The sequence below is a fragment of the Podarcis gaigeae genome (genome assembly GCF_964106915.1).
Source record: "Podarcis gaigeae genome assembly, chromosome: 2".
In the NCBI taxonomy this organism is placed as follows: Eukaryota; Metazoa; Chordata; class Lepidosauria; order Squamata; family Lacertidae; genus Podarcis; species Podarcis gaigeae.
Window position 1 is genome coordinate 48336471 of NC_139679.1, and position 26000 is coordinate 48362470.

Sequence of the window (26000 nt, forward strand, 5' to 3'; positions counted from 1 at the left end):
AAATAAAATGGGGAAGAAGAAATGCATGAATGCCACCTTGAGCTCCTTGGAGTTTAGGCGGGATGTTGGTTGGTTGGTTGGTTGGTTGGTTGGTTGGTTGGTTGGTTGGTCGGTCGGTCGGTCGGTCAGTCTGTCAGTCAGTCAGTCAGTCAGTCAGTTAAAACAATTACTGCTACTTCCTAGAGGAGGAAGAAACATGTGGTGGTGGTGGTAAGTGACTCCCTGCTGAGGGGGAAAGAGGCAGCATTGTGTGGAGGTAACAGGATGTCCCAGGAGGTGTGCTGTCTTTCAGGTGCAAGATTCCTTCCTTCTGATTCATGCAGGTAGAAATGATAAAGCCAGACACAGCCTTCAACATATAGCAAAGAACTATGAGACTCTGGGCAGGAAGCTGAAGGGCTTTGGGTTGCAGGTGGTTTTTTAAATCACTCCTTCCTGTTGAAGACTGTGGCCCAGGAAGAACAAGGACAATACTGGGGGAAATTCCTCTATGAATTTTTAATGCATTGGTTTGTGCAAAACAAAAATCAGAGTTTGGTGAATATTCTTTAAATGAAATTTCTGATCCTAAGGTGGCATCTGATTGACTTCTGTGAGAACAGAATGCTGGACTAGATGAGCCACTGGTCTGATCCCATTGGGCTCCTCTTAGGTTATTTATGTCCCATTGCAGTTCTGAAATGTACCAGATGTCATGGGTTAACTTTAGCTCAAAAAAAAAGCAACTCCTTTCAAATCACCTGTACAGTGGTACCTCAGGTTACATATGCTTCAGGTTACATACACTTCAGGTTACAGACTCCGCTAACCCAGAAATAGTGCTTCAGGTTAATAACTTTGCTTCAGGATGAGAACAGAAATCGTGCTCTGGTGGCACAGTGGCAGCAGGAGGCCCCATTAGCTAAAGTGGTGTTTCAGGTTAAGAACAGTTTCAGGTTAAGAACGGACCTACAGAACGAATTAAATACTTAACCCGAGGTACCACTGTAATAAATGGCTATCTCATTTTCTCATTCATGTTAGCTACCATCCATATTGACTCCAAGTTTGTCGCTTTCTCCATCCAAATCTCAGTGACATCCAAAACAGCAACACTGGATTCACCATCATATCACACTATATTTTTTTTGCCAATAATCAGTAAGAAACTGTCTGTAAGAAACATGGGCTTAGTTTCATAGAATTCCTAATTTTGTGCATTAGCTGTAATACTTCAGTGCTGCTGATGGAGGTTCACTTTACTGATTGTCCTTCCCATCCAAGCAAGCTTTTCCATATAGATAACCCACATGTCTGAAAGATGATCTGGCATGCTACTTTTCTACATGGGGGTGGCATTTTGTGCGCATTAGGAAGAGCGTTCTGTCATCTGTGCCCACACCTGGCGTCTGGAGTGACACAGCCAAAACACTACTTTATCAACTCAGTGATACTTTGTCTCTAGCCATCCTCTAGCATTCATGGATGAAAATCAATAGAGTGACCCATTAACAGTAATTTCTGTCCATTTAGATCCATTGTGCTCAGGACTCCCTTGTTCGAGTCATTACACTTCCACCAGAACCAATGCTTTTCATCATTGCTTCATTAGTTCAGCATACAAAATAGTTTTGTTCCATAGTCCCAAGAGCTGGGTAGATTTATTAACCAACTAGGTTTCTGTTATTGGGCTGTTTTTCAGTGTGAGCAGCAGAATGAACTGCAAAACATAGAGTGGAAAACTCAAAAGATGATTCCAGCTCTAAAGATGAGAAAACTGCTATAGTTTGTCAGAAACGATTTGTGCAATATAAGCGTAAGACATGTATGAGAAATTAGAAAAAACATTAATGTTTTTATACATTTATTGCTCTCCTCCTTTTTTATATCAAAAGTTGGTATCCAGTTCTATTGCAAAAAAAATATAATAACCCCCAAAATTATCATAAATAGCAGTAACTATGGCAATAGCTTATATTTTCCACCACTTATTGTGAAAGAAATTGGCTTGGATCTGGAGATGTCTTGCATGAGAAGAAAACCAGTTGCCCTCTGAAAATGCAGCCTTGCCAAGTTCTTGCAGGGAGACCAGCAGTAGGCGTATCCAAGCCAATTACAGTCAGAGCCACCCACTGACTGATGATAAGATGGCAGACAAGTGAGGGCTGGCAATTGTCTGAGATTGGTGCAGCAACCATCCATTTGCCCTGAAATGGATCAGCCTTTACTTAATTTCCCAATGCTTCTGCAGCCTCCATGCCTTGTTGTGCAGAGAGCTTTTAATTTTTCTCTGTTGGTAGTTTTTTTGTTATTGTTACTGATTGATCTTAATAGATTGTTATGTACAGCCCTGGGAATATCTGAGCCCATAAGCACTCAGGAGCAGTTTGGGGGGGAGGGCAATGGAAGGAGGTCTCATGGCAGGAGGGGAGGAGCCAGGAAAACTCCATTGTGCAGACAAAGTTCCAGTCTTGTCAGGATCCAGCCCGTCTTACACAGAATTTATTTGTAACTGTATTATAGAGTCCTCTATCTTTTTGAACTAAAAGAAGGCGTGAGCATTCATTTTATGGAAAATGGGGGGGGGGTTAAATAAATATGTTATAGAATCCATGCACTAAAACAAATGTGTTCTGGGTGGTCATGCATACATTTTCTCTATTTTTGTTAGTAGCAGCTAGGCTACTTTAGGATTACAAGGAGGATGGGGGTGGAGAGAGTATTTTTAGTTCAGTCTCTTTTTAGTTGAAGTCCTGGATACTATTTGCTGTTCACCCAAAGAAAAAGGCCCAGAGGGATTCTAAAGGCTCTGGGGACCAATGAATAAAACCAGCAATGCTATTGAGCCTTAGGAAAAAGAAGCTCCAGAGAGAATGTCTAACCAAGCTAGTTAGAAAAGTTTATTAAAGCTACAATCCTAACCCCACATACCTGGGAGTAAACCCAGTTGAGTTCAATAGGACTTACTCAGTTTCTGAGAAGACATGGTTAGGATTGTCCTGTAAGTCACAGCCCTACCCTAGGTTTTCCCTGCCACTTTAGCCTTTGATAATATTTTTGAGGCAAAAGAATATTCCAGATGTTGCTGAACTACCACTCCTTTAATCCCTAGCCAGTAGCCATGTTTCTTAAGACTATTCGGAGTTGTAGTTCACAATATCTGGAGGGTCAAAGGTTCCCGACATCTGCTTTGAGACATCTAGGAAGAGGTCTTTTTTTAAAAAAAGACTTTATCCCACAGTGCTCAAGAATGAACAAAACCTAGCCTTCGGCCTCTAGAAAATATGAATCCAGAGAATCTATGAGAAATATAAATATTAAAGATGAAAATTCTGTTGAATAATAAATTGATTATAATGGGAACATTGCTTCTTTTGTAAAAACATACGGTTTTGAGTGCCAAATTTATTTTCAAGCTGCATAACAGACAAAAGCCTACTAGAACAAAAGGCAATTGTAAAGAAATTGTTCTTATGATTAGTATGAGCCAACAGAACTCCTGCTACGAAGTGGTGCTATGTGTAAGAAAAGGAGGAAAAGTCTGTTCATGATATTGAGCAGAAATGAATCAGCACTTTTACCTGCAGGTTCGACACATTTAAAACACATTTTACTGGCTAATTAATTATACATTACTAAGCTATAACAGTGACATCATATTCCTATTGATTGCAAGAAAAACCCTTTAGAACTCAATACCTGGATGAATTTCATTTTGCCACGTTGTTTCTGTCATAAAGTTTTAGAACTGCAGTTTAAAATAAAAGATGAGTTAATAGGATAGAAGGAAGGGATTGTTCCTTTTTCCTAGCTGTATGTCAGATGTGTCTGAAATCTGCATACCTCAGATTTACCTGTGGTGCAGTGAAGGGTGGTGCAGATTACAAAACCTGGCGTCGTTCTGCGTCTTCCTAGAGCTGCCCTTATACTTCTTTTAGAATAATCTGTTGAGGTAAGGTCAGTGAGAAAAGGTTGACAGAGGGTAGTATGACTAAATGTATACCTTCAAAGCTGCATTGTGTGAGCAAAGGAAACAAAACCACTTCTGCTTGGACAAATCAGCCCAACTGAAATCACCCATTTTCTCTGGGTGCTGCCAGGTGACATGTTGTCCCACACTTTCCAGCACATTTCCCCATCACTTTCCTTATCGCAAGAAGTCTGATCTTTGGGGAAAGCAGGTTTGCTGTGCACATGTTATCTACAGTGTATATCCATTCCGCACCCAGTGCTTTTTATATAAAAATGAGGTCCCAGTACTCATAGCTTGATAAAATGCCTGTGTCCCCCGTTCCTACACCCCTCCCCATTTTTCAGTTGAGTTTGTGATGAACTTTTAATTTAAAAGGGGGGGATGATCTAAAATAGTTGTTTGGCAAGATAATAATTTCATTGGTGTAGAAAATAAAAAAGTTGCTAGAGAAGAAAGGCAGAAAGACCTTATAGTTATAATACCATAATCATACTACTTATATCCCCACTAACCCAGTAGAGCCATAACAGGCAGGAAACATTTATTTATTGCTTTTTAAAAACACACCTTTGATTCCCTTCCTGAAACAGATCCCATTGATCCATTGGTAAAGTTCCAAATCCCCACCACCCATACCTTTGTTGTGCCTGAATACTCACCCTTCTCCTCTCCATTGTTTGCAAAATTGTTTTTTGCAATAACAAATTCCCATTAAAACCTTTTTGAGTGGTATGCCTTTGTTCCGATATGCCTAACTTTCTCTGGAGTACGCCCTGACATCAGGCACTACCTAGCCATTTATTTTTAACCACCCTCAAGATGAGGGCATTAACTTCTAAAATTGGACTATGGGAGCAAGTATTTTCTCTTCCAGCTTCAACTTTTTAAAATATTAATGTTCGAATAACTACATACTAGTTTGTTGAGAAATCCAAACTGCTTAGTAATTAATCCTTGCTACTGTACCACCCACTTTCAGTGCTATATAAACTCTGTTTAAATATAGAATGGGAGGCTACATAAGTTAAACAGCAACAAAAAACCAATAATGAAGCCAAATTGAATAACAATACAGCAGCACTCCTAAGCAGCTGAAAACTAACATAAATGGCCATGTAGCAAACAGAAACTGAGGTGCCTCCACCCAAAAAAGCTTGGCTGTCACAGAGCTTCTGCTGCCCCTCCCCCCATAGCCTTGCAAAGCTGGGATCCGGGGAGGGTGGTGGCGCCTGCCCACCCATGCTAGGGAGAGCCCAGGGAGCCGACGTGGATGTCAGAGAACTGGACTTTCTGACAGGCAGAGAAGAGACAGATACAGCGGCAGGAGAGAGAGAATTCCTAAGGGAGGGTGGAGAGGCAGTTAGCCACAGGAATTCAACCTTTGTACACAGAGAGCAGGAATTCGGTTGCAAAGCTCAGATAATGACATTGACACAGAAATGGGGGGGGGGTGCAAGCACACACACACACCGATCTTGTAGACTCACAATATTAGCCGAGAAGCGTGAAATGGACAGGAAGAGAAGGTGGGGTTTTTCCTGTTGGGGGAAAAGTGGCGGAGCTCAGTTTCGGCAACTGTGTCATCGGAGGAAGACTGAAATTAGCAGAGCTCCAACCAGCTGGCGGAGGGGGGGGAGACCCAAGCCTTACAGTGGACTTGGCAAGTGCAAAGCAGCCACACCACCCCACTGGCAGCCCCAGTGCAGACCTGCCTGGTGCTCCTCTCTGCGCCACACTTGGGGGGGCACCTATTGCGCACTCCCTCAAAAATCTGCACCTGGGGCCATGGCACCCCTGGCACCCCCATGCTATGCCTCTGCCTGTACATCATATTAGAGCATTCCACCGGAAAAAAACCACTGTCTGTATCCAAGTTGTTCTGTCTTGGGAAAAACTGCATTTTGATGTATCCCCCCCCCCCCAAACCAGATTCAAATTGAGAAAAAGAATGACTTAAGCGCATTTAAGAGAGAATGGAGATGGGGTGATTGATAAGCAAAGCTTTACAATAGTCAACAAAATGAAATTGAATTAGAATAGCCAGCTCATAGGCTTCCAAGTAGCATCATTGTGGGAACAAAATTGTGGACTCAATAAGTCTTTGGCCTGGTCCAGTGTAGGACCCTTCTTATAATAGTCTGAGTAAGGTTTTTAGTTTAAAAATGACAAGTCATAGAAAGATTGTAGTATGTTTAGTAGAACATATTGGATAGAAGTTCATGTAAAATAAATATGAGTATAGTCCAAGAGGAAAATGATGCAATAATTTCTGCAGGTAAACCTATTTAAAGAGTAGATTAGCAATTGTAAGAGTATTGTTTGATTTATGTGTTATGTATTAATTTATTTTTTAATAAGGGCTCTGGAAACATTTATCTCTAGGATTCCCAGCACCACAGCCAAACCCATTTCAAAGACAGAACATGTTCATGTATCCCCCACACTTTAAAAATACATTTTGTTCACTCCAAGTCTTTTAACTTAAAACATCAGCGCAAAATCTAGGAAATGAGAATGTAGAACTCCTCTCTCTTTTCTTTTTTTCTCCTTTTGCAGCAATAGAAATGTGTGGAGATGAAATTGGAGGCATTCTGTGATCGGGCAAATTATGTGTACACTGAGCTTCTTCTGTGATGTTCAGATTGGCAAGCAGAGGAGTGAAAAGAATTGGCTAGGTGATAATGGGATGGAGAATTCCCGACATGTGTTCTGTCACTTTAGGACTGCAAGGGAGATTGTGATCACAAATTATTATCCCCAGGTGATTTTCACAGAACATCTACAAATTCTCTACTCTTTTCTCTAGCCCCATAGTCAGCAGGGGAGAGCATTCATTCCAGCTGGAGAAATAATAATCTGGTCTGGAGATTCTAAACCCCTACAATCACATTCCATTGTGATGGGCATAGAGGGAGAAACTACTGGTCCAAAGGCATTGCCTTCAGAGAGGAGGGTCTCACCTCAATCCAATAAATGAGTGCATAAAGATAATCATTATCCTCTTCCTAGTCACAATCCACTCCCAACAATGTTTTTAGATCTCAGGACTCCTCTCCTACAAAAACAAGTCTCCACCTCCCGCAAAGGAGTTGGCTGAGTTGAAGGAACTATGATAGGAGATGCAGTTAGTTCCTTTGATTTTGGAAGGAAGAGGAGAGAAATAAGATTAATTACCTGGATTAGAATGGCTACTTTAAAAGTTATGGCTACTTTAAAAGCTTTTTTGGCTCATATTTAAAATAAGGGGCAAAGTCTATGTTATGTTAAATGTGTGATCACATTGTATATATTTGAGGGGGGGTAGATCCAGTCTCTAATTGGGGAGGGGATTAGTTCTTTCCTTTGCACCATGCTGCCAGTTAAATTGACTCTTGGAAACTGCTAGTTGCCCTTGGCACCAATTGGAACGTCCCTCCCACAGCAAGTAACAAGGGGGGGGGGGGTCATCAGGACTGTGCTGCAATGGAAAGGGCTAATCACTGACCAGCTCCAAGCACTCTTAGATTAAACTGGTTTTCTGTATCTATTTCAACTGTTTTGGCAATCAGACTCTTTTGGCTGCACTGTATGTATCCAAGATTGCATTGGTTGCACCTATGTTGGGAGACACTCTCAGTGACTCTCAATATGATTGATCATAGTATCATTCTAGATAAACTGTCTGAGTTGCAGCTGGGCAGTTGGGCTGGGCAGTACTACCACTTGCATGGTTAACTCCAGAATATATTGCTGGGAGCATACTGTTCTGTTCTGTTGAATCTACACTATGAATCCCAAAAGATTATCTCCCATGCTATTTAATATCTGCATGAAACTGCTGAGTGAGGACATCACCAATATGCAGGTGACTATTTCTCCTTTATATCATAATCAGGTGAGGCAGCTGGCATGCTGAGCCAGTATCTGACCATGGCAATAGACTGGATGAGGGCAATAAACTGAAACGCAATCCAGACAAGACATAAGCACATTTAGTAGGTGGTTACTTGACCTGGATATGTGGACATTAATTAGTTCTGAATGGAATCGTACTTCCTGTAAAGCTGGCATGGCCAGACTTAGCCCTCCAGAGGTTTTGGGACTACAATTCCCTTCATCCCTGACCACTGGTCCTGTTAGCTATGGATGATGGGAGTTGTAGTCCCAAAACAGCTGGAGGGCCAAGTTTGGCCATGCCTACTGTAAAGGATCAAGGGTACTCCTGAATCTATCGTTGAAGGCACTCACTCAGTCACCTACTTAGCTGTCACATGGGAAGCAATCAAATCGCCCCCTCCCATCAGTCTCCCAACCAGGGATCCAAAACCCTACAGAACAATATCACAGTGGCGTATAATTCATTCAAAAGCAATCAAATGGGGTGCTGTAAGTGCCCTCATCCCAATGCCAAAGGGACAAGCCTCTAATGTGTCAGCCTACCATGCTGCTGCAGCTGGTCTTATAAAGTCTTTGGACTAGCCAGGTCTGCCCACATAGCTTTTGGAGCTGCCTCCTCTAGCTACAGGTGTTACAAGTCAGTGGCTCAGCAGCAACAAAGAGCAGTTTCCCCAGTTCTGCAAGCAGCTACAGTGGTACCTTTAGTTACGAACTTAATTCGTTCCAGAGGCCTGTCCTTAACCTGAAACTGTTTTTAACTAGAGACGTGCTTTCACTAATGGGGCCTCTTGCTGCCGCTGCACCACTGGCACCCGATTTCCGTTCTCATCCTGGGGCAAAGTTCTCAACTCGAGGTAACTCTTCCAGGTTAGCGGAGTTTATGACCTGAAGCGTTTGTAAGTCAAGGTACCACTGTACAACTTTAGATCCGGCCAGTAATACCTCACAGACATACAGGGCTAGAATTTTAAAAGGCATAAAAGACTCCCCTCTTGGTCTTGTTCTCCTTAGATATTGGCATCTTATAATCATAATTGTCATATTATAATCATTATCATCCTAACAACAGCAACAACCCTCTATTGCATGCACCATGGTCTTAAACCTAAACATTTTGTTTAGGTTTAAGATTTTGGTTAGATTTTGGTTTGCTAGAAAGATGCTCCTTGGGTGTTCTTTGTGTGTAAGTAAACCCAGAAAGAGCAAGGTGTGTAGTTTACTTTACCTTATTGTAATCTTCGTGTTTGGATCAGGCAGAGTACTTTTTCTGCTGATTGTGAGAATTTAATGCTGATTTCCTCTGGAATTATGATTAGATTCATGCTGTACATTCTATAAGGTGGGGCCTTGTATGTCCTTGTGAAGGGTCACAAATACAAGCCCATAACCACATAGTTTCTATGTGAATAGGAGCATGCTTTGCTTCACATATGATGGGGTAAAGGTTTATATCATTAGTTTCAAAGTGGGAACTATTATCCTACCATTATTTAGAAAACATTGGAGTGGTGTGCTCACAACAATTTACCCCAGGAAAAATTATTAGATTATTAAGGGATAAAGATGTTTTAACAGAATTTTATTCTCTTTTTATTTTAGTGCATGTGCTATATAACTTGAACTGCAAATCCATTTCACTGTGTTGCTTTCACAGGAGGTTGAATGTGAAATAATAGTTGGTTGCTTTTCCCTCACTTCCTGTGTTCTAATTGTGTTTCTTGAAAAAGGCTGTGTACTGTTCATATGCAGATGATAATAAATTAAATAACTGTAGAATAAACTGCAGCTGATTTAACTTGAATTGGTACAAACTGACATTTTCATTATGCTATTATTCTTCCTATGTCCCAGTTTTCCTAATGTGAGCATTGTGTTTAGAACTAATTTTCAAATATTTCACATTTCTTAATACTATTTGTCTGATTAATTAATGCATAATACATCCTGGAGACTAATTTGTTTATTCCTAGTGGACTCATTAGGAAGTGCTGTATGCATAAGAGATTAAATTTTAAGAGAGCTACCTTACAATGATTGAATCATACGTCTTTTTTCCTAAAGCCTGACAATAATGCAAGCTATGCTCCTTCCTTGAGCATGGTGGGGGTGGTAGCATTACTTCATGCTTTTGAACAATATTTTTACTTTTGTGAATTGCGGAGCGGTACTGAAAAATGGAATTTCTAGTATCTAATATCTATATGTGTGATTTACTTGGTAATAGAATGACTGGATGTAGTTGATGCAGAGGAAATTATGTTCAGCTAGTTATAGCCTGCTCCCCTTCCCCAAGTCTGAGCAACTGTCTCATTGAACTGTAGAGTTGGAAGGGATCCCAGAGTCATCTAGTCCAACCCCTTGAAATGCAGGAATCTGAGATAACTTAGATGAATAATGGCAGAATGCTGCAGTATAAAGGCAAAATGTGTCTTTCTTTTAGATAGCTATTGAAGGGAAATTACTTTTATTTTATTTTAACCTATAAATAACATATGGTATTATTTCTCATTCATTACCAATGTTGGGAATTGAGGTTCAATTTGGGGAACTGTGGGGAACCCTTTTGGATGCTTATTCCAATTTCTCTTTCACTGTTTTCCTGATTATACTCACACTCATTCTCTCTCACACACACCAAACCTCTATTTGGCATAAGGGAAAACATGTATATTTAAAAAAAACAACCCTTGCTCTAGGCTCTCTGAATGAGACCATGTGTAGTTTGGCAATGCTCCTAGAGCCATACTACAGCTGCATTTTAAAGGTCCAGATGACCTCAGTGGTTTAGACTGCCTATTACCAACTTTGATTGGTATGCCACCTAAAACCATTCCTGAGCAGGGATAGCCTTGGCACATGATTGGTAGCCACATGATTAGACTACCATAATGTGCTGTATGTGCACGTTAACTAACTACAGCTAATTAAAAGGCAGGTGCTAGCATCTGTACATCCAAGGTGAGTGCCTATCAAAATCTGAGCCCCATATTGGCTTTGGCTAAATTTAAACCCCATCAGTCTACTACCCTTAGTATTGCAAGATTGTCATGAGAGCACTTGGCCTAAAATTGTCAACTGAAAGCTTTACTTTTCTGGTTTATAACCGCAAGAGTTATTAACACTGGGCTTCAGTAAAGCAAATAATTTAATTAGATAGTGCCTATATGATATTGAGCGACAGAATTATTTGGCCGCGATAAGGAAATTTTGTCCATGGTATAATTATTTTCCACCTAGTCATTTTGAGACATTGGCACCCCATCTGCAAAATTTAACAATTCCAAAATACAGGCGTGCTTTCACTTTCACAAGTGCTTTCACACAGCACACAACCACTCGTGTCACAGCTGCCTGATCGCCACCATTAGCTCTCCCGATTCCGCTGTCACAGCCAATAGACAGCTGCCCTTGTCACAGCAAGCAGGAGCATGATTGGCGGCCGCTGGTGGCAATCAGGCAGTTTCTGCGACACGAGCGGAAACCACCTATCAGCTACCCAATCACCGCCAGCGGCTGCCAATCACGCTCCCGCTTGCTGTGACAAGGGCAGCTGTCTATTGGCTGCGACAGCGGAATCGGGAGGGCTAATGGTGGCGATCGGGCAGCTGTGATGTGAGTGGTTGTGTGCTGCGTTCTGGCGGGTGAGCGATTTTCGACATTCCCCACCACCACCAACAATCAAGTGGCCAATTGCCACTTACCGTCTCAGGATCACACCAAAAAAACATTTGCCCTCTGCCCCCTCAGCACTACCCGTGTATAAGATGATCCTAAATTTTGAACCTCATTTTTGGGTCAAAAAAGCTCGTCTTATACACTGAAAAATACGGTAGTTTCTGATAAATTTTACAGCTACAAGACCTAGTGGCAATTGTTTCCAAACAAATGAATGCAGTCTTGCCTTTATTCCAAGGCACACTGGTATTCATAGCTCTGGGAGCCCAACAACTCGTTATGTAATGTGTATCTATGCTTAGCGTATTGCATGCCCTTCTTCTTTAAGCCTGCTTGCAAAGCTGGATTTCCAAACAAGTGTCCTTCCAACAGAACGAGAGGTGGATTTGTGCATGCTTGTGCACTTTACATAATAGATATTGCAAAAGTAATAATCGGCCTTACTATTAGAAGGATTATTTTTTCAATCAATTGTTACATAGTTCTTAAGGCAGACTAACTCTATAGCCCTATAAAAGTCTATTTTTACTTGTACAGGCTCATGAAAAATGTTTGAATTTTAGAATCATTCTTTCATCCCTTGTAAAAAAATTGACTACTGATGGGCATTAATAATAATAATAATAAAAAGCTAAGAAATTGTTCAGTATTACTGGAACATTATTACAGTGCTGTTGAAAGGAAATTTTCTGTAAGAGAATTTGCTGGTATTTCTTCTCACAGGATATTAACTGTTTAAAGTCTAGTCATAGTTTATATCACATTATTAATTAAATAGGCAAAGGCTTTGTCCCTTTACTTTAATTTCAGCTTGCACATCACTTTTAATTTCAGCAAGCATTTTATAGAGAAGAATCTTGTTTTTCTCCTATACATAAAGTAGAGAAGATACTGGAGTAGATAGAGTGACAGACAGACAACGATACATGTGCTGGTTAGTCCAATTTGGTGACTATATATCCCCCAGGAATATATATTTGTACATAGATAATGGAACAACTGAATTTTTGTGGGTAGGGCTTGCAAGGGATTATGACGAGGTGAGTTGATTTGCTAGTGGGAATCACTCATATTGCTGTGGGATGATTAAACAGACAAAGGGAGATGCATCCCAAAACTTATGGGGTGGGGAACATGTGGCCCTCCACAACTCCCATAATCCCTGACCTTTGGTCATGCTGGCTGGGGTGATAAGAATGCAAGTCCAACAACATCTGTAGGATCACAGGTTCTCCACACCAGTCCTACTATAACTACCTGGAGGTAGAAGCAATGGGACAACTAGAGCACTCCAGATCAAAATGGTGGCCCGTATAGTCCAGCATCCCTTTTCACACAGATTCTCCGGGACAACCCACAAAAATTGCAAAGTGTTTTTTTTCTGTTGCTTTCATCCTCAGTAACTGATATTCAGTGAAACATTGCCTCTTGTAGCTAGTTACTTAGCCATCCTTCCTAATAAGCATTGAAGTTCACTTATTCTCCATGAATCTTGTGGCAGTGAGTTCCATAATTTAATTGTGCATTATGTGAAAAGCATTACTTTACTTCGTTGGTCTATGTGGCTTAGCCAGACATAATGTGACTGTGCATCATCTGACTGGCTAGCAGTCTCTGCTGCCAACCATGTCCTGCACCAGTGGCAGGATCTGCTAGCCAGGCAATAAACTACAGTGCTAACTGAGCCATCTCTGCCTTCATGCTACCTCCCATCCATTGCTAGGTAAAGATGTCCTACCGCTCTCCCATCACTCACTCACAGTCAATGCCCTCAAGGAGGTCAGAAAGCATCTCTCCCTCAAGTTACTGTTCTCTCTAGTAGTCACCATCACTATATAATTTCGTTATAGGAAACTAAACATGAAATTTCTAGAAATATTAGGCAATTTCTAACAGAACTGAAAACTCACAAAATTCTTCAGGATCCAGATCAACCCTAGAAAAAGGCTACAGTTCACTTCCTGAACCTCTCCCCATTTCCAATAAACTCACACTGCCTTTATTTAAAATGTTTGCACCAAATGGGCATTTAGTAGCAACATTTTTTGAATGTGCCCTGTACAAATGATTAAATTTAAAATATCAAATCTTTGAAATTCTCTCAGGAAGGAATTCGTGTCGTTTATAAATGTGTATCGGGTGTCCTACCCCTTAGAAGGAAAACTTGTTGTCTCTTCACTTCAAGGAACCTAAAGCATAGCAAGAAGATTGTCACAGTTCTTCTCTAGGAAGAATTCTGCGTTCAGTGACTCTGACAGATTTTGGGCAGGGGGTTGCACAATTAATAAGATGGTTAGACTTGGAACTAGGTGACAAAACTGTGAGCAAACCATAGAGATGTATATCCACTTTTTGTTGTATGTTTTTATTGCATTCAGCACAGACCTAATCATTATAGCTGTCTTTTTATTTAATGTGAAACCTAGATCTAATATAGGAGGTAGGAGAAACTTTATCATAAGCCATATTGGTACTTTAAAGTACTGTTGATACCATTTCAATAATTAACAATGAATTAAGACATTCTTCCAGTTGCCCTGGATTCTTTAATATTCATAGTGCCAAATGCCAACTACTTCAAGAAGTTTTGGAAAACAAGCATCTGATCTGTATCTTTAAAATCTTAACAAATTCCCATTTTTGTAACAGCAATCGTAACTAATTCTAAATCACCCTTGTGGTATAAAAACACATTTGATAGCACATATTGAGTTATGACAAACAGAGTGTAATACAACAAACATTTACTCAGTTAAACACTCTCTGTCCAGACAGTGTTTCAAACACTTTAAAAATGAATTCACAAACATTTCTCATGTTCGATGGGTGCTTGAGGTTTGCATGGGAAGTAGGCAATATCGGTTGAACAGAGAGTATACAGGACCATGGACAGCTCCAAGGAGCCCTGATAAGATAAGTTGGTAGAGCAAACAGAATGAGTGTAGTAGGCTGTAGCTCCCAAGTTGTTTATAGGAACCTTCAGTGGTGGCAGGCATGTGTTCACATGCTGTGATTGATGTTTCTTCCTTCATACATAGGAAATCCATAACATTTGCAGCATCCTTATGAAGGACATTTTGTTAACACATGCTCTATGTTACTATGCCAGCTCACAGGTAGACCAGCAAAACAAGCAATGTCACAAAATAAAATTATTTTTTTCTTTTCTATTTTAATTAGTGTTATGTATTGTGAGCTCCTAGTAGTAAATTATTTGGTGGGTGCTGCTTGTGCTTTTAAAAAAATGTTCTAGGCTTAATTTTTCTTCCCAGTGAACTCTCAAAATTTAATAGATAAGAAATACATTTGGGATCAGAAGGGGGCTCCTTTCATATCTCAGTTTTGTGAATGTGCCTTTTTGTGTGGTGTTCTGTTTGTCATTGTTGTGCTCCACAAGGACGGCATCTGTTGATGAGCTAGAGTTTTAAGAAGTATTCCAATGATAAAACAATACTCTGTTTAAAAAAAAATCTCTTTAATGACAATAACATGTTTTGAATGTTATCCTTAGTAATTGCATTGCTGTAAGATCAATGTTTCATATTTTCTAACTATACACGTTATTTTTTATTCTATTTCCTTTTCAAGCTAAGTGATTATTGTTTTACTGTTGATAAGGTGAATATAGTTAAATTACATTCAACTATGAATATTGTAAGCAATTTAGGGTGAACATCAGAGTATCTACCCATTTGAATCTATAAATAATTAGAAATCAAAAGTAAATATCAAGTCAATCTGTAAGGAAAGGTAATAAAAGGTGAAGAAAGATAATAGAAAATCATAAGGCAAAATGAATGAGGCCATTTACTCTTAACACCTACTTTTGTGGAGGTGGTAGAGAATAAGATGGTGGCTTTCCTTAGGGGCAGAAGCAGCAATGGCTTGGTTTAACATTTGAACAAGATCTATAGCAAGAAAAGCAGTTATTTAATTAAAGTGTGTAGCATTTTTGTTGTATTTGTCAAATGTTCCATCAAAGAAAAAAAGTATTATTCATGCTTATAATGTAGCCTGACATTTATTAGTCATCTTGGCCATCAAACAGAAAGCTCTTTATGTTCAGTTCTATGAAGAGAGTTCTCCCTTAACCCAAGATCACACATTCGTGAACCTGTTTTCTGTGGCGATGATGCTGATTGTTAAGTACAGCAGCATCTGTCAGTTCTGTCACAAATATATTGTTATTGTCTCAGAAAAAGGAACGCCAAATGTGCATGCACATTTAAGAAATTCTTTTCAATCCATCCTAGCCTTTCAAATTGTGTGTGTGTGTGGAGGGGGGGGCATGCTATGAATCAAGAACACAAGGTGAAGGACAGAGTGAGCCACTGAGCCATGCATCCTGCTGATGCTTCACTGAGAACAGATGGTATTCTGAAACAGTCCATTTGTGATCATTCCATAATAAAGATTAAAGTTGCATATTCCCTACCAGAGGTGCTTTCCCTAATCTGCCAATTTAGAGAAAAAGTCCTTAGTCCTCCTCTTTCTAGAATTTATCTTCAATTGTTGCATTTTGATTAGTCTTTCTATTCACTAAAGGTATGTATATATAATCTATCTGTGAAAATATTTCAGCTGTGTGTCTGTTTCTAGGATGTTTGAGGATGATAATTAGAAAATGCACCCAAGGCATTTCTCTCCATAAAGCTGTCCTTGTGAGCTAGAGAGAACAGGTAAGGGTGTGGGTGTTAGAGCAAGGTGACAGCTGGGACTGAGAGCTGAATGCACAGCAGGAAGGCAGATGTAAGTTAATTTTGTTCTTGTCATGAGTTGGCAACAAACTGTTATTTCCATTGACAATAATGGATCTAATTGGTATCATGACAGGCTGTGTGATGGCAGTCAAGCACACAAGATGGTTACTGAGAACAAATAAAAACAGACATTTTGCACCTGCATAGGGCAATGAGCTCACTCTCTTTTTAGGTTAATGTGGTGGCACTTTTGCCACTTTTTCCAGCTGCAGTTTTAGATGCACTTTTACTGCTATGATCCATTTTCACCTAATCTCTCACAGAACAGTTGGGTTGGTCTAATCCACCTGGTGCTTTCCTGTGACTAATTGAATTTTATGAGAGTCACATAAAAAGCACAGAGAGTAACAATGTTGGGCCCAACTACAAGGCTGCAGACAATAGCTATGATTCAGTGTTTGTTTATTCTCCATCCTACTTTGGAACAGGAACTGATCCTATTTTTTGTACCATTCATGAGCAGCAATTCTGTCATTATCGGGGGGGGGGGGCAAAAATAGACACAAGTTTGCATTTGCATAATGTAGGCACTCCTCAATGACTGAATGAGGACATTTGGGTGCAAATGTCTTCTGCCTCCATGAACTTATTATTGGCAGTTATACAGGTTTCAGATTAGCAGTTATTTGAACCTGCACCAGTGGGCGGTGAAACTGTGATTCAGTGGTTCAACTCCTGGCATCTGCAGAGGGGGTGAAAGTTGGAGATACTCCTATCTGATATGCCAGAGATACACTGCCAGTAAGTGTAGACAATACTGAGTTAAACACGTCACTAGGCTGACTTGGTATAGTGAAGCTTTCTATGTTCCTAATTAATATATTGTATGCATTTCACTACATATTCCATTAGTCCAATCCGAAGAATTGGGCAATTGATAGTAAAATATACCAGTTGCTTGAAGACAGCATCGTCCCACAAATACTGTATGCTGTCATTGTAGGAAGAGCAAGGATTTTCTCTGACATTGTGGATTCTTAATCAGAAGGTGTAAAAGTGTGTATGATATTTTATTTTACCTGATAAACATTTTGTTCATCCTTTACCATGACTTCCTGACAAGAAAGAAATACTGTTTTAGAGGAGCGCCCCCCCAAGCTTTTGATACAACTCCCCCCTTTCTGGAATCAAAATTACTAACTTAAGCTCAGACACATACTTTAACTAGATAAAATCTAGTGTTGTAAAACATTCAAAAATGGCAAAGCATGGCAAAGCGAGTTCAGCAGTTACAAAAAGCTATTATAAATGCTCCTCTACATGCCCTGTTGAGTCAACCTGACAAATATATAGTATTATTAATACAGCTTTTTAAGTAATAGGTGTGTGTCAATTAGTGATCACAGATGCCTTGATAGGAGTTGGGCAACAATGTGGCCATTTAGATTTCTTCCGCCTCAAACAGTGGGATAAAAACAAAATATCATATTTGGTGTCTATGGATTGGATTAAAATAATCATCTATAGTAGCAGGATCTAGCACTACTCATCATCCTGCTAGTGCAATGGGGCTTTCTACTATCTCTTCCCAGTGTGTGCCCACCTCCACCTCCCAAACTGGCTGAGTGGGAGTTGGGAGAACCCACAGAACAACATAGGAAGGAGGAGAGAGGCAAGTGTTTCATCTGATAAGCATCTTTAGTACACCTGGGTACAGCTCATCAGGCCCAGAGATTTGAATTTATTTAAAGTGGCCCTTACTTACCTTGCATCATTTCTTTTGTTGTCACCAGGTTGGGCACTGCTTTCCTACAGAGACAAAGTAGGTATTGAGCAATTCTGCCTTCTGCCTATCACCCAATAGCATTTATCTGCACTCAGGACCTATTACTTGTTGTTGTTTTTCTTCCTTCTTCTTCAAAGCCTCCCTTCCTTCTCCTCCCTTAGCCCAAAAAACTTTTAAAAATTGTATTTAACCTGCCTTGCAAGCCTGAGTTCATTCTGACCTTTGGCCCACCTGACCTTCTTCCTGCAACTGTTTGCTAGTTGCATATACTCCTCCTTTGTGATTTCCTTTTTCTTCCATTTCTTATACATGCCCTTAAATCTCAGCTCATCTGTCAGCTCCTTATGCAGCCACACCAGTTTCTTTAGATGCCTCCCACTTTTATTTCTTGTTGGAATTGTCTGCATTTGTGCTTTCAATATTTCACCTTCAAGAAACTCCCATCCAACTTGGACTCCCTTCTCTTATTTCTAATGATGGAATCTCACCCACCAGCTCCTTAAGCTTTTTGAAATTCTTGAATTCCAGAAGAAAATTGCACATCTGAATACAATGTATGGTTGTGTAATTTATACTGGTGTAGGAATCAAAGATACCAAATCTCCATTTCTGTAAACTTTTAGTCATAATTTTGTTCTCTGGCTTTTAATTTAAAATTCACTTTCAGTGATTGTAGCCATGCAACAACAAGCACTGATGGGGAGCCGAGCATCTTGAGGATTATGTTGGCAAACACTGTTAAATTGAGTTTGTCATCTTGGTGTGATTGTATCAGAATTATGTTTGCTCTTAAATGTATTCCCATCAACATGCAATGAAACTTTAAGTATCATAATATCCTGTGTGTGTAATTCCTACAGGAACGTGTTTTGTGCCTCTGCTGATCAGCAGAGCCTTTACTGATCTAAAAGTGAGATGAGAATATGCCTTTGGAAATGGACAGGTAGTCCGATTGATTCCTGGGTTAATTTAAATGATATAAAAAGGGGCATCAAAGGATTAGTCAAAAACCTTTTTTAATATCCTTAGGATTTCATTCAGTGCTGTAATTTTTAATCCATAGAAGGATTCAGACAGAATACTCATGTGGTAAAAACTGAAACAGAAATTGTAAGAGAGAGGGCATAGAAAGAAAAATTGTCAAGAGTTTATATCGAGGGACAAGCCAAGCAAAATGAAGATGTGAAGTAGTCCAAGAGAGAGGCACTGCCATAAATAGATTCTAGTGTGATGTTTAGCATTGTTTCCAAATGTGTTTCTGCTGTGTGGCCTGTGGATCATGAATTTATATATTATTGATTTATTTCAGTAGCTTTCTCACCTGACTTTCTACATCAAAGCGTATTTAAGGTGACTCAAAATAAAACAGCTACAATTCATAAAATAAAAATTACAAATGCTATGCAACAATAAAACAGTAAAAGCAGCTGTTAAAACATAATGGAAAGGCCAAATTAGGACAAGACTCCCCGGAATAAAATAATCTTCGCCACCTGCCAAAATGTGGGTAGCGACAGAGTCAAGTAGTGCTTCTCCTTAGGCAAGCTGTTCCACAATCTGGCATCACAACTGAGAAGGTAACCATGCTGAATCTCAGCCAGTAAGAGGAAGGTATCCATAACAGAGAGGAGTTCTAGGTATGTTTGCTAGAGATGATGTTTCCAAAGGCAATTAGCTTAAGATGCAACCAAGTAAAAATAAAGCATAGAGCAAAGCCAGAAATTTGAACTGAGCTCTGAAATAAATTCATAACCAGTACAGGTGGTTAAAGATCATAGTAATATGATCCAATCTTCTGGTCTTTGCCATAACTCTGGCAACCACATTCTGGATCAAACTGAAATTCCCATGCTTTCTTCAAAGACAGCCCCAAATGGAGTGTGTTACAGTAATCTAACCTGGAAGTAACTAGCTTTTCAAGGTAAGAATGCAGGTGCAATAGCAGTTAAGGTGATTAAATGGCACTCTGGGCCACCAATCACACTTGAGCATCCAGTAGAAGTGCTGGACCCAGGAGCTCCCTTAAGCTGCAAACTTGCTTCTTCAGTGGGAGTTTCCCTGTATCATCAGGTCCTCAAGGAACTACACCCCTGTCTGGTCCTGATTAAGATTCAGTTTTTATAGCCTTATCCAATCCTAAACACTTACATATCTCCTACGTATCTCTTCCATAGTGCTCCAATATATCGCTGTGGGGTATAAAGATTCCCCCCTCAGATATTGCATCAAATGTTTAAAAAATGGATGGAAAAGTTATTTGCAGCCCCACTGGCTCTGCTTTTTACATAACTTTTGCATTGGCTCTTGTTAGTGCCACAATCAAATGTTCATAGCATTCCCAGATCAGGAATACATAATGGACAGGAAAAGAGAAACATACAATTCTATTTGTAATCTGCACTGATGAGGGGCAGGGAAGCAAAATTAACTGTAAAGCAGATTGAAATGTGAAGTGAAAATGCTAGTTGTAAGACAAGATCTGAAATACTTTATCTATCCATTAAGCCAATATTATACATAATATTACATAATACAGTGGTACCTCGGGTTAAGTATTTAATTCGTTCCGGAGGTCATTCTTAACCTGAAACTGTTCTTAACCTGAAGCACCACTTTAGCTAATGGGGCCTCCTGCTGCTCCTGCGCTGCCGCCGCACGATTTCTGTTCTCATCCTGAAGCAAAGTTCTTAACCCAAGGCACTATTTCTGGGTTAGCGAAGTCTATAACCTGAAGTGTATGTAACCCGAGGTACCACTGTATTAGAAATATTTATCTAATTTGAAATAGTTTTTTGGCTTGTGGTATGACTGCAGCACATTGTGATACAAATGTGTGATGCAAATTACAAATGACTACATTTTAACACTTGGGAAAGAAAGATTTTTAATTCCCAGAGCTTCCACTTTAGCAGACCGCTGGCAAACATCACCAAGAATAAATTCCATGGAATAACAACTATATAATTTAGATTATGCAGACATCTTGAAAATAGCCAACTTTAAATGTAATGATGGATGTATGCAACTGTAGGCGAGTTTCGTATCCAAAACGAAAGTTAGTTTCTGGCAGCTTTCAGCTCCATTCATCATAAGTAAGAAACATAATTCTGCAGTTGCCTGATACCCATGATGAGTAGTGCTGGACAAGCTTCCCTCTGTACTGCTTATAAATTCCCATATCTCTCAAATTTGTAAGTCCCTGCAATACAGAAATCAGATTCAGAGTGTGCATCTCCCAAATTCTGGAGATCAAACCCAGCAATCTCCTTGACCCACCCTCTGTCAACTGTATTTGGCAACAACAACAAAGCAAGATGGATGGATGCAATTCAGTGTTTGAAGGCCTTGTTCACAGGCAGCTGTAAAGCTGCTGGTGAAGAAAAGTTTTAGCACAGCAGGATTCTTCAATAACCCAGCTACAATCTAGCTCATAATAAGGGGATAGATACAGTTTTGGCAAGTTGTGGTTTTAGTAGTAATGTTAAAAGGTCTGCCTGTAGGTTTTTTAATGCCTGAAGGCAAGAAAATAGCCAGGCATTTGTTAATGAAGACTGAAGCTGATCAATGACATAACGTAGTCTCCATTCACAACTCCCACCTGAATCCTAGCAGCTGTATTCTGGACCAATTGCAATTTCCCATTTTTGAAAGTATCCCAGTGTTGTTGTGGTGGTTGACAATAAGGTTGATGGCATCATCAGTTGATCTGTATGTCACTTTTCCATGGGAAACAATGCCCAAAGTAGTTTATGCATCAGACTAAAAAAACTGAATAAAATAAAACATTTACAGAAAACTTATTAACAATTACAAGACAAACCGGCAACATTTAAATAGTCATAGGAACAGCATATCAACAGGCCAATCAAAACATATAATGTTAATTTAATATAACACTAAGATTAAACAAACCAGTGCTTTTTGTATAGGGGTACTCAAAGTACTGGCACCTTTTTTTCTTTTAAAAAAATGCAATGAAACAAACCATATTTCAAATCAGGAAGTGTCAAGTTTAAATGTCACCTCTGCCATGACGTCACTCAAGTCTTGCCCATACTTCCTCTTGTCCCACTGTTTCCAACAGGGGAAAACTGCTCTTTAGCATTCATTCGGTGCAAATGGCAATTTAGGTTTTCCTTAGATTGCCATTTGTTCCAAACTATCTGTAAAGAGCAGTTTTTCCCTTGGAAAGGAGTGGGGCCTAGAAAGTGCAGATCAAGCAGAAAACCACTTAGACTCATGCTTTCTAGGCACAGCAGAAGCAGTAGTGTGGATGAGACCTCCGTCTCAGCCTCAACCCCCCCACCACCACCACCGCCCCAGCTGCAATATGGGGGATAATAACACAGACTTACCTTACAAATTTGTCATAAGGATTTCAGCTAGATAATATGACACATTTTGATAACCTGAAAATACTATCCAAGTGTTAACTATTATTATTATTATTAGCGATGAAAAACAGTGGACAATGACAAATAGTAGCAAAAATGATGGCTAAAATCCAATAGTGTCCATTAGAGAGCAGAAGGGAACACAACTCCACCTTCCTCTCCTTTCCCCTTGGGGCTCCCAAAATCTGCTGGTAGTAGGGGTAGTAGTAGGGTGGTATGGGGATCCTCTGAAACAGCTTGGGACAAAAAAGAGGAAGCAGGGATGCATTTGCACGCCATTATGTTTTTAATAAGACATATTGTGCAAAGTCTTATTCAAAGCTGCCCCCTAAACAAGACCACCACTGTCATTGGAATGGGCCAGCAGAGAAGCAGGGGACCAGACCTTACAAAACTCACAGCAAAGTGCATAACTGGGGTGGGCGAATCAGTTTCCTTTGAGTCTAGTTCATTTTCTCATATCTTTACCCAACATTCTGTTGACTTGCAATGTGAGCCCATGGTTTGCTTGAAAGAGGTCCCATGTTCAGTTCCTGGCACTGCAGGGAGGGCTGGGAAAGCCCTGCCTGAAACCACAGAAAGCCAATGTGCGTCAATATAGGAATACAAAGCTAGTTGGACCCTTCAGTTTGATTTTTGTGTAAGTTGGCTTCTTGTGTACTTTTCTGTTTTGTTACAGAGTTGTTTTGTGTAATATTGTGTTTAAAGTTTTTGTGTGAGTTTTTCATCTTGTTTTGCATGCATTCATGTATATATGCATAACTGAGTGACCGTATTCCATTTCCCTTTCACTCTTAATCTTCTTAAGCATCCCACAGGATTTCTCTCTTGGTACTGAGAATGCAGTTCGGGCTGCATCCTGCTGCTTTGTCTCTGCAAGTGTTTTCCCATCATTATGCTCTGTACCTATCACAACAGTACCTTTTGTATCCATATATCTCCTTACCTACCTGCCCCTCAACCTATGCATGCTGTCTGGTTTTTCTCTTTTGATGTTTATTTTTTATTTTATTTGGCTTTTTCTCCCATACTGCAGCACAGTCCACGGGACTCATCGGTACATCACCTTTTCCTTTCTGCTTTTTGTCTCCTCAAAGAAACATCACTTTGCATTTGAAAGCCTATGTTGTTTTGTCGAAACATGTTAGTGGTGAAATTATTCCCTTCCTAGCTGAACTGGTTGTCCAGATGAGATGAGAAAGGATATACCCTTACGTCTAAATAAGCGTGGTTTTATATGTAAGAGAGACACAAGCATATATTTTTTTTAAAAAAAGATTGAAAACCCATATTTTTACAAGAGATGAGAACTGTTACTGCAAAAGCCAGCAGACAACAAAATTTTGATCGGTAAGCCTCAGTAAGCAGGGAATGGACTGCATAGTTTTGACAAGTAATTCATACAATTCAAATTCCTAAAGCAGCCCTAAATCTATCTTAGAGGCGATAAGAGCATGAATGACAGGCCAGGTCTGATCTTTCTAGGAAAGGGCAGAGTTGGCATATTAGAGTTGTTTTTAAGCGCGCACACACACACTCCTAACCACTGCCATCACCAGAGCATCGATAGTACTTCCACTGTGAACCCTTTGCTTCAAGAGACCTGCAACCCCATTCAAATCAGGCTGAGTACAACAGTTCCCTCAATCAATAGCCCTTCTATCTTGTTTGCATTAAACTTCAGCTTGCTTACCCAAAGCCAATTCAACATTGCTATCAAACACTGATTCAAAATGTCCATAGAATGCCTGGGATCAAAAGGTGGAAATGCAAGATATTTCTGAGTATAATACACATACAGATAATATCCCAACCCAAATCTCTTGATGATCTCTTCCAGTAGTTTCAAGTACAGTGGTACCTCGGGTACAGACGCTTCAGGTTACAGACTCTGCTAACCCAGAAATAGTACCTCGGGTTAATAACTTTGCTTCAGGATGAGAACAGAAATCGTGCTCTAGCGGTGCAGCAGCAGCCCCCATTAGCTACATTGGTACCTCAGGTTAAGAACAGTTTCAGGTTAAGAATGGACCTCTAGAACGAATTGAGTTCTTAACCTGAGGTACACTGTAAATGCACCACTTAATAAACCAATAGCTACTGGGTGAAGCAATAGTCTTCCAGCTCCACTCACGAGGACCTACCTCCAAGTAGGACTTGAGCTGTTTCAAAACAGTATATACACATATCACAATCCTGTCCCACAGAGATGGTTCAAAGTAGATTGTATGAAAGCCACTAAGAGATCTAGGAAGATCAACATGGTTTCACTCTTTTTCTCTGGCAAAAGTTATCCCCAGGGTGATCAAAGCAGTTTCTGTTCTGAACCAAGATGGAAATGCCGTATTTTTCAGTTTATAAGATGCCCCCATGTATAAGACACCCCCTATTTGGAGGGACTCAGATTTTAAAAAATAGGGGAGATGTATCAATGTATAAGACGCACCCTAATTTTTTATATTATTTTTTAGGGGGGAACCTAGTCTTATACATGGAAAAATACGGTAATTAGTTTCAGCCAAGAACATGGAGCTGTTTTTCCACTTCACGCTTTATTGCCTTACCCAGAAAAGGCAAATTTGATACTGGGTGATTGTTATATAACCAACCAGATCAAGTCATTTCTTTTTCTTTTTCAGGACAGGTTTTATTATAGCCTCCTTCAGGACTATTGGAACCTCACCCTCCCACAGTGAGAAATATATCATTTCTGTGACCCAGCTGGTAATAAATGCTTAACTGTGGGAGGGGAAATTCCAATAGCCCTTGCAGCAATATGTAAATGCTGCAATTTCCATTTTTAATATTAGGAATAATAATGAATATTATTTACATTTTATGCTGTTATGCCGGATTGCATGCCATGTTGACGGTTCTCTTCTTCAGATCATCTCCTTTTAGCTGTACTTGACTAGAGCCTGTGGCAATTAGCTTTATATGTTTACATGTTACCTTATGATCACCACCATCTGTGTAGAAAATGAGACACCTGTTAAATTTAGATGTACATGTACATGTCTAGGATAATGTGAAAATACCTTGAGGAGACAAGGGAAGTATGCAAATCTTTGTACTTCTGAAGATTACATTCTGACTGTGGTTTCTTTCAAGTCTTTTCCATAGCTGTTCTCGATTCAGTATTATTAGTTTTTTCTTGCTTTACTTGGTCATGTTAATATATTTTAGAATGTTGAAGCCCACTTTTGGCCAGAGTTGCTTCATATCAGCATATTACTCTGGTTCTGAAAGCTACACACTAGCTGCCAACATATTCTGGAGCTGAGTTGAATGCATAATCGTTAGTACAGGCAGAGGCAAACTCGGCCCTCCAGATGTTTTGGGACTACAACTCCCATCATACCTAGCTAACTGGAGCAGTGGTCAGGGATGATGGAAATTGTAGTCCCAAAACATCTGGAGGGCCATGTTTGCCTATGCCTGGGTTAGTATAGAAAGCCCTAGAGCAGTGTTTCCCAACCTTGTGCCTCCAGATGTTTTTGGCCTACAACTCCCATCATCCCTAGCTAGCAAGACCAGTGGTCAGGGATGATGGGAGTTGTAGGCCAAAAACATCTGGAGGCACAAGGTTGGGAAACACTGCCCTAGAGAGCCTAAGT

At 40.0% G+C, this 26000-nt stretch overlaps 2 long non-coding RNA genes across 2 annotated transcripts; both read right to left on the bottom strand.

Moving 5' to 3' along the window:
• Nucleotides 1–575: 575 nt before the first annotated feature.
• On the bottom strand, nt 576–4820 carry LOC310836189. The gene is made up of 3 exons (XR_014559913.1): nt 4612–4820; nt 3834–3923; nt 576–675 (listed from the first exon to the last, which is right to left on the bottom strand). It is a non-coding gene; the product is annotated as an uncharacterized lncRNA (long non-coding RNA).
• A 16803-nt stretch (nt 4821–21623) lies between these two features.
• On the bottom strand, nt 21624–25327 carry LOC310839864. The gene is made up of 3 exons (XR_014561690.1): nt 25217–25327; nt 22852–22949; nt 21624–21757 (listed from the first exon to the last, which is right to left on the bottom strand). It is a non-coding gene; the product is annotated as an uncharacterized lncRNA (long non-coding RNA).
• Nucleotides 25328–26000: the final 673 nt, after the last annotated feature.